We start from the raw sequence: 8,860 nt of genomic DNA on the forward strand, positions 1-8,860 counted from the left end.
GTGATTGAAGTTCAAGTACTTCTGATCTATCTCCTATTTTATGTATATTGTGCAAATTCAGGGGCTGCATGTGTCTATCTGCAAGTGCATGCCTAGGCCACATACCCTACTACTACTGCTGCTGCTCCTCAGTCTTCTTCCTTACTCTGTGAAGGGCCAAAATGTTTGCAAATAATGATATTATTCTTTAGGGGGAATGTTGCCCTGTATCTGCTACACAGAAGGGGATCGTTGACTGGCTTAGGTATGATCTTAATAGTGGCTTTTTTTATAGTTGCTGGGGTAATCCATAGTCTTCCAATAGAAAGACCTGAAACAATAACTGTCTTGGGTCCAGTTCTCTTTAACTTATGTATTAATGATCTTGAAATAGATATTGGAAGTCACGTGTCTGTGTTTGCTGATGACACAAAATTAGGTAAGGTTATAAAGTCTGATCAGGATGTAGCGTCTCTTCAGAGTGATTTGGATAAACTAGGGGACTGGGCAAATAAGTGGCAGATGAGATTCAATATAGATAAGTATAAGGTAATGTATTTTGGTACCAAAAATAAGTATGCAACATACACTCTTAAAGGCATTGCATTGGGAAAAGCAGAAAATGAGAAGGACTTAGGTATAATTGTAGACCATAGACTTAGAAACAAAGTGCAGTGCCAGTCACCAGTTGCAAAAGCCAGTAAGGTATTGGCATGCATAAAGAGGAGTATTAAATCACGAGATGAAAATATAATTTTACCTCTTTATAAAGTAAAGGTGAGGCCTCACCTTGAATATGCAGTGCAATTTTGGGCACCAGTTTTAAAGAAGAATGTTATAGAGCTGGATAACAAAGTTAATTAGAAGAATGGATAATTTTAGTTATGAAGAAAGACTAGAAAAACTGAACTTGTTTTCACTTGAAAAGAGACGTCTAAGAAAAGAGACGTCATAAGTACCTGGATGGGAGACCGCCTGGAAATACCAGGTGTTGTAAGTCTTTGTTTTTGTGCTGTATTTAATATTATTTAACTTGATTTTTGTTTATACTTTAATTACCTTTTGCATTACTCCCTTATAAAACACTTGCAACAATTGTATTGATCTGTTTCATGACAATAGCATTTTGCTGGATAGCTGCTCTATAGTTTTTTGTCCTTTCAATGTTTCCCTTATCTTTGCATGGTTTAGGATATAAAGGGTGTCATTGTTTTGTGGGAGGAGATTGAAACTTAAATCTCTATATGCATTTTCAGTTTCCTCTACAAATGCACTTCTTGTTAATTAGGAGCTATCACTCCCGCCCCTTATCCAATTACACACCTGTTTTATCTTTACTACCCAAATGCTTTTATTTGTTTTTTGTATATAAAGGTTGTGTATTTGGTTATAGAGCAGGCTGCTTATGATTAAGCACTTCCTCTGGTGAAACACGTTAAGCGTCTAGCCTGTGTTTCCATCCTGTGCCTGTCTATGTAGTTCTTCACAGGCAATTTTTGGATTAGAATCTTCAAAATAAACTCATTTAACAAGGAACATTTTGTTTTAATTTAAAATGTATCAACTTCAAATACAGAGCAATAATGTATAACCGCCAAAACAACATATTTTGTGGCTTCAATTGGCTGACAAATTTGATAAAGATGCTCTTCCACAGATCACTTCCACAGAGGCCCTGCCACTTACCTGTGCATTGCTCTCTGTGCAAGCAGCGTCTCGTGTTCCACCCAGGACAAGCAGGAAACCAGCAGTCCCGTGACTTTACATCAAGTCACATGACTCCGCTCCGTTCCTGCTTTCCCGGGCAGTACAAGAGAAGAACGCAGAGGGATGCAGCGGCTCTTGCAGAAGTCTGCGAGTGGCAAAGAGTGATCTGCAGTTCAGGTAAGAGGGTGGGGGAGGTTGTATGAATGAGTATGCATGATTGAGTGAATGAATGAGTGTCAATGAGTGAATGAATGAGTATCTGTAAATAATTAGTATCTGTAAATGAGGAAATGAATATATGAATGAGTGAATGAATGTTTGTGAATAATAAATGAATTAATGAATGCGTGTGTGATTGCATGGATGTATAAGTGTTGGGAAAGCATTGCACAGGGAGGCTGTTTGAGGACACCATAGGCAGGTTGTTTGGGGGCAAAGGTGGAAAGTCCTATGCTTCCATTCTGGGTGTTGGGCAGATCCTGTGAGTGAAATCTGGGTGCTAAGGGGGGTGCATTAATTCACGAGGGGGTGCTGGCTGGAGGAATCACATAAATCAGTACTAAATGGGGGGCTGGGTGGTGGGATAAATATACAATGTGGGGCAGAGCCTGTCCTGGTGTGTGTGTGTGTGTTTGGGTGCCGGTGTGGCAGAGCCTGTCCTGGTGTGTGTGTGTTTGGGTGTCGGTGTGGCAGAGCCTGTCCTGGTGTGTGTGTGTTTGGGTGTCGGTGTGGCAGAGCCTGTCCTGGTGTGTGTGTTTTTGGGTGTCACTGTGGCAGAGATATAGATATTTAATCTATTTCAATCTGCATATTTTATTAAAAAGGATTAGTCATGTTAAATTGTGGCTTCAGGCATCCCGTGTATGATGATCAATGAGGATGGCCCTTCATCAGGTATCTTGCAGCTCTTAATATGTTATATGCATATTGAAGTTGTTTGTAGCTATTGAGCTGTGTTTTGACAGGGGAAATATCTTCTGCCATTGCTAATTTGTAAAGGTTGAGGGAGTACGGTCTCCTGTTTTCCCATGTACCTAGTAGCAAAGAAGTTTAGATAATCAAGAGATACTATTAGAATGGCCTGTATGAGTTAAGTTACATAAAGGAGTGGGAAAGAAGGTACATATGGCTATCATTGCCAAGTTTTTGACCGAGAACATCTAATAGTCGATAGCAATGTAGAACTGTTAAATGGGTTACAAGCAAGGCCCAAGCCTTCTCTTATGCTTTTTAAAGAAAATGTCTGGTGTTTCTGTGGTACCAGTTCATCTTTCGTCTTTAAGTTGACATCCCCAAGTGTCACATGCAGTGAATGGTTTCTTGTGCTCCTGTTTTATTACTATGGTAATTGCATTGCATGTAAGGTTCAATTACAAACCCGTAAGGGTAGTTCCATAACTGTTTTGGCCTCTTTGCCAAAATGGCTTATTGCATGTATATGCCTAAGCAAGTCAGTTGACAAGAAATGAATGGATTCTAATTATATACCATTACCATATAAATGGGTTATCTGGTAAATTTAGTTTTATCAGTCTATAAGCTAGGAATTAGACCATTTGGTTAAAAATGATGCATATACATTTTAGGTACAGCAGGTACTTTTATTCTGCCAAATGTCTGGCATACAAAATGTGGAAGCGAATATAAGTGTGAAAGTATGGTTTTGTCACCAATAACCTTTTCAATCAAAAGAGAACTGAGGTGTAAAAATTCCATTAGAATTGATAATTACTGCAAGAGATGTGAGGCTAGAAATCCCAGAGTAACCTATTTTAAGCTGGGTAGTGCAGCATGAAAAGAATATAAGGGAAACGGAATACATTTGGCAGATGATAAGTATGTCTAGGCAAGTCTAGATATAGACAAAAGTCACATATACACGCATTTCCTAAAAAATAAAATATATAGTGGCATTACTTATTTATCTGCAAATATATTTATCACAGGCACACTGACCCTTCAAAATATTGCTTATAGTTTTAAACCCTTTGATTGCATTAAATGTGGGGATCTGAAGGGGGTCTAAGCATTTTTTTGCCTCTGCCTGGGTGACCTCCCAAGAATATGATTAAACTATGCATCACAAGAATGCTGAGAGCCACAGACTTTAGTCACAGAAGCTTTCCTCGGTACAAAGTACATGCAAATTTACATGTATAAAATGATTGAGATTCTTTTTAAACCTTTTGGGGTTTTTGTTTAAGCAAGTCTTTTTATAAAATACAAGATAAACCATACTGGTTTATATTTTATTTTAGATATGTTTAATGAGATACCTAGAAAGAGGTATCTCCAAACCAATTTGATCAAAGTATTCAAATTATTTTTATTTGTATAAAACATATAAATATGTTTAATATAAATCAAGTGCATAATAATTTAATCATGTGTTTAAGATGATTTAACCTAAAACTTGCATTCACTGTTGTATTTCTTAGAATTTTATTTCGTACCAATTATACCTTCTTTAACCCTTTTCCTTACCAAAGGTTCCTTTTCTCTTATATCTGTTTTTACTCAGATTTCGGCATAACAGTAACAGTGCTAGATTAATGGCTTAAATGTATTTCAACAATGCACAATGAAAAACAGAAGACTAACATAAATATCACAGGTAAGTGAACAGGTAATGCTGAGAGTCCATTTGGCACTGGTGAATCGAACATTTTAAGCATATGATTAAATAGTTGCAATGCTATCAGTGGTAAATCGTTAGGGTTCAATTAAAACTCAGAAATAGATGCTATGTCACCTTTAGTGGCATCAGATACTGTTTGGATCAATGGAGATATTTTCCGCCAGCAAGTTCTCAAGAGAAGCATGGTAGATCTGCTTTTGAACTTCTCAACTTGCGGATCTAAAACTGGAAGGCACAGCAACTAATACTGTAGTAGAGAATCCAAGCAAGGGAGGGGGTATATCGACTAAGGCTCCCATACTGTACCTAAGTGTGTGTACCTAAGTGTGACGTTTTTCACATCATAAATCATGCGTTCCATAGCCTCAACAGAGATTAGAACCATGTCTAATATGGCCACCGTCAAGAACATTTGGATGGCTGTATCTGAAAGACAGAAAGTCAATACAGAGCTATAATAGAACATGACCAACAACAAATGACTCAGAATCTACATCATTGTTGCACCTCCAGCAGATGTTAGAGCGAGTGTGGCCTATGTGCTAGTGCTAGTTTGGTAGGCACCAGGTACCACCGAAAAAGCACTTTGTGGTCCGTCTCAAAGTGATCACTACATCAGGAAACTCCAGTACAGTTTAAGCATGCTCTTTTGTTTTTTTTTTTTTGTTTGTTTGTTTTTTTTTACTCTTGTTCCGAAAAGGAGAGGTTCCTTTTTCTCACTGGAGAATATATTGGAGCTCGGAAGGTAAATTATGGGTTAGCAAAGATTCATAGAAATAGGAAATGGCTTGTTTTGTGTTTGACCTACTCTTTAGAACATATTCAACTTTTCTAGTGGGTATAGTAGTGTCCAGAGAAAGGATTGTTAACTAAACTTTTTAGTCTGAGGTATAGTTAAAAATTCTTACTTGAAAGTTGATAATCACAAGTAATTGGGCCGTGGCAGTGGATTTGTAATACAGTATTACATACTATGACAAACCTTCTCGGTGTCCAGGGAAAAAAGTAAAGGTTGATGTTTTTCTATTGTTTGCGACTGAGGTAAGTTACTATTACTTTTCTAGTGTTGTCAGAGGCTTGTCTATTTAGAACAAACCCTACCTCTTACTAAAGTTTTCTGATGCCATAAGTAAGGTATGCTTTTTTCTACCATATGTGGGATAAATCAAGATTCCCTTTTCCTGTGTTGTATGTACCCACACAACATATTTTTCTCCAAAAAAAGACATAGAACCCATAGAAACATATAACTCCTCCCTGATCTGTACCCAACCGGTTTAGAGAGTTCCTTGGTCTTGGTACCACTTGCTTGGTGGTGCCCAATGTTCAGTGGTGTTGCAGACTCTGGGGCCTTGCAGTACAGGTGTATGTTTACTGAGATCATGTGACATACGGGTGGACTTTATTTAACTAATTATGTGACTTCTGAAGGTAATTGGTTGTACTAGATCTCATTTAGAGGCTCCATAGCAAAGTGGGCAAATGCATATGCAATCACCACTTGTCTGTTTTTAAAGTTATTTTCTTCATTTCATTTCAACAATTTGGACTACTTTGTGTATGTCCATTACATTAAATCCAGATAAAATGTTTAATACCAAGTTGTAATGCAATGAAATAAGAAAAATGCCAAGGGGGTGAATACTTTTGTAAGGCACTATATAAGGGAGTGTGTACTGTATAATATGCATGTTGTGACAGAATGACCTGCCATACAGGGCCCCAAGATACTCAGAGATGGCTCCAGCCTGGCTGTCAAACAAAGACGGCACAGGCAGGAACTCCATTGTTTAATTAATCCCATCAATAGGATTGCTTCCTGGGGATTAAAGGTTGGGCAGAATACATGTATCTGTTAATTTATGTTAATGAAGTTCTGTGGCTATATCAGTCTATGTTTTACATCAATAAACTGTTCATTCCTGCTGTACTCAATTCAAGGTGGTTGTGTGTCTACTTATTGGGTACACATAGCAGGGTTCCAAGGTGCGCATGCTGGCTGGTGCTGGAAGCGATTCCGGGGACAACAGGAGGATACATGTGGGTGATCTCTGGGAGCTACTACAGCTCTCTTGGTGAACCCGTTACACATGTGTATAGCATTGTGTGCCTGTGTACAGAGTGCATAACCAGAATAAGGAATCTGCACACTCCAAAGGTGCTTAACTGTGCCGGGAAGGGCCTGCTCCCCAGTAAATCAAAAAGATAAATAAGGCTCCAGGCACTCAAGGGTTCCAGCGTCAGGCAGGTTTATTAGACGAAGAAAAAAAACAACGTTTCAACCTCTCAATGAGGTCTTTTTCAAGTTGTGTACAGAGTGCGAGCAACACAGAGGGAAACATAAGCCCCTGCGGAAGTCTGCGAGCAGCAAAGACAGATCTGCAGTTCAGGTAAGGGGGTGGAGGAGGGTATGTGAATGAGAATGTGTGAATGAGATTTCTGTGGATGAGGGAATGAATGGGTTTCTGTGGATGAGGGAATGAATGGGTATCTGTGTATGTTTTTTAAAGTTGATCATTTTGTATGGCAAATTCTGTTTTAAATATCCAAATGGCCCTTGGCAGAAAAAGGTTCCAAACCCTTGGTGTATAGGGTAGTAAGTATGTGTATACGTTAGGGTCACTGTGCATTGTGTAGTAGGCTTTTGTCCAGGATAGTGTGACTGGCCTGTGTAGTAAACATGTGCATAGTGTAGGGTGATTGTATAGGGTGCAGGCATGTGGGGTTATGCAGTGAATGGTTTAATGTGCATTGAGAGGGAGGGGGAGAGAGAGAGAGATAGGGAGAGGCTATATTGGTGTGAATTTTGTGTGAACCAAAGTTTATTGGGCAAAAAGAAATGAAAAATTAGTGTGAATTGACTTTGTCAAGGGTGCACAGGCTGATCCAACTTTGATGTAACACAAGTCACAATGAGGCTCAGTAGTGTGTGTGGCCTCCACGTGCCCGTATGACCTCCCTACGACGCCTGGGCATGCTCCTGATGAGGTTGCGGATGGTCTCCTGAGGGATGTCCTCCCAGACCTGGACTAAAGCATCCGCCAAATCCTGGACAGTCTGTGGCGGTGCAATGTGGCGTTGGTGGATGGAGCGAGACATGATGTCCCAGATGTGCTCAATCGGATTTAGGTCTGGGGAACGGGCGGGCCAGTCCATAGCATCAATGCCTTCCTCTTGCAGGAACTGCTGACACACTCCAGCCACATGAGGTCTAGCATTGTCTTCCATTAGGAGGAACCCAGGGCCAACCGCACCAGCATATGGTTTCACAAGGGGTCTGAGGATCTCATCTCGGTGCCTAATGGCAGTCAGGCTACCTCTGGCAAGCACATGGAGGGCTGTGCGGCCCCCCAAAGAAATGCCACCCCACACCATTACTGGCCAATCGCCAAACCGGTCATGCTGGAGGATGTTGCAGGCAGCAGAACGTTCTCCACGGCGTTTCCATACTCTGTCACGTCTGTCACATGTGCTTAGTGTGAACCTGCTTTCATCTGTGAAGAGACTCACAATTTGAGAATATTATAAAACTATATCACATGTTAGTTCTGTATACACATGGCATATCCTGATCTTAACATAATTATGGTGTCTAACAGTTCGGCTTCCCGTCTTTAATAATTTCTTTCGTCCTACACATTATATATCTACCTTGGAGTCCTGTGGTGAAGAAGAAGAGAACCGCGGACAATCGGGACAACGGACGACGACATCGGACGCACTGATGTCAAACGCATGGACGTCGACGGATCAACAGAACCAAGATGGCGCCCCGCATAGATAAAAAGATCACGAACAAGCACAGAAGACACTCCTGAAGAAGCCGCTTTTTGGCGAAACGCGTTAAGATTTTTAAGAGCTCTTTTTATTTGTATGGATTTTTAAAATATATTTTTAGAATCCTTTATAGCGGAATAGTACTTCTGAACGAGGACTATTTATACACTTATTTTATTTATACTTGTTTGGGCGTGTGCCCAGAATAAATTTCTACTTTATCAATACACTACTTTGGTGTAATATTACTCACCCACTCACCTGTTATATATCAACACCGGCTGAAGGCTGGGAAGGATCCAGAGAACCCGGAGGAAATAGAGGAGGAAGATCATTGAAAGGCAACCAGCCTCCATGCTCTGGACACTACGCTGACAGACACAGCAAACCTTCTTGCCACAGCTCGCATTGATGTGCCATCCTGGATGAGCTGCACTACCTGAGCCACTTGTGTGGGTTGTAGACTCCATCTCATGCTACCACTAGAGTGAAAGCACCGGCAGCATTCAAAAGTGACCAAAACACCAGCCAGGAAGCATAAGAACTGAGAAGTGGTCTGTGGAGAAACACTCCTTTATTGGGGGTGGCTAATTGCCTATAATTTCCACCTGTTGTCTGTTCCATTTGCACAACAGCATGTGAAATTGATTGTCCATCAGTGTTGCTTCCTGAGTGGACAGTGTGATTTCACAGAAGTGTGATTGACTTCGAGTTACATTGTGTTGTTTAAGTGTTCCCTTTATTATTTTGAGCAGTGTA

This window comes from Spea bombifrons, chromosome 7, assembly GCF_027358695.1.
Source record: "Spea bombifrons isolate aSpeBom1 chromosome 7, aSpeBom1.2.pri, whole genome shotgun sequence".
Lineage (NCBI taxonomy): Eukaryota > Metazoa > Chordata > Amphibia > Anura > Pelobatidae > Spea > Spea bombifrons.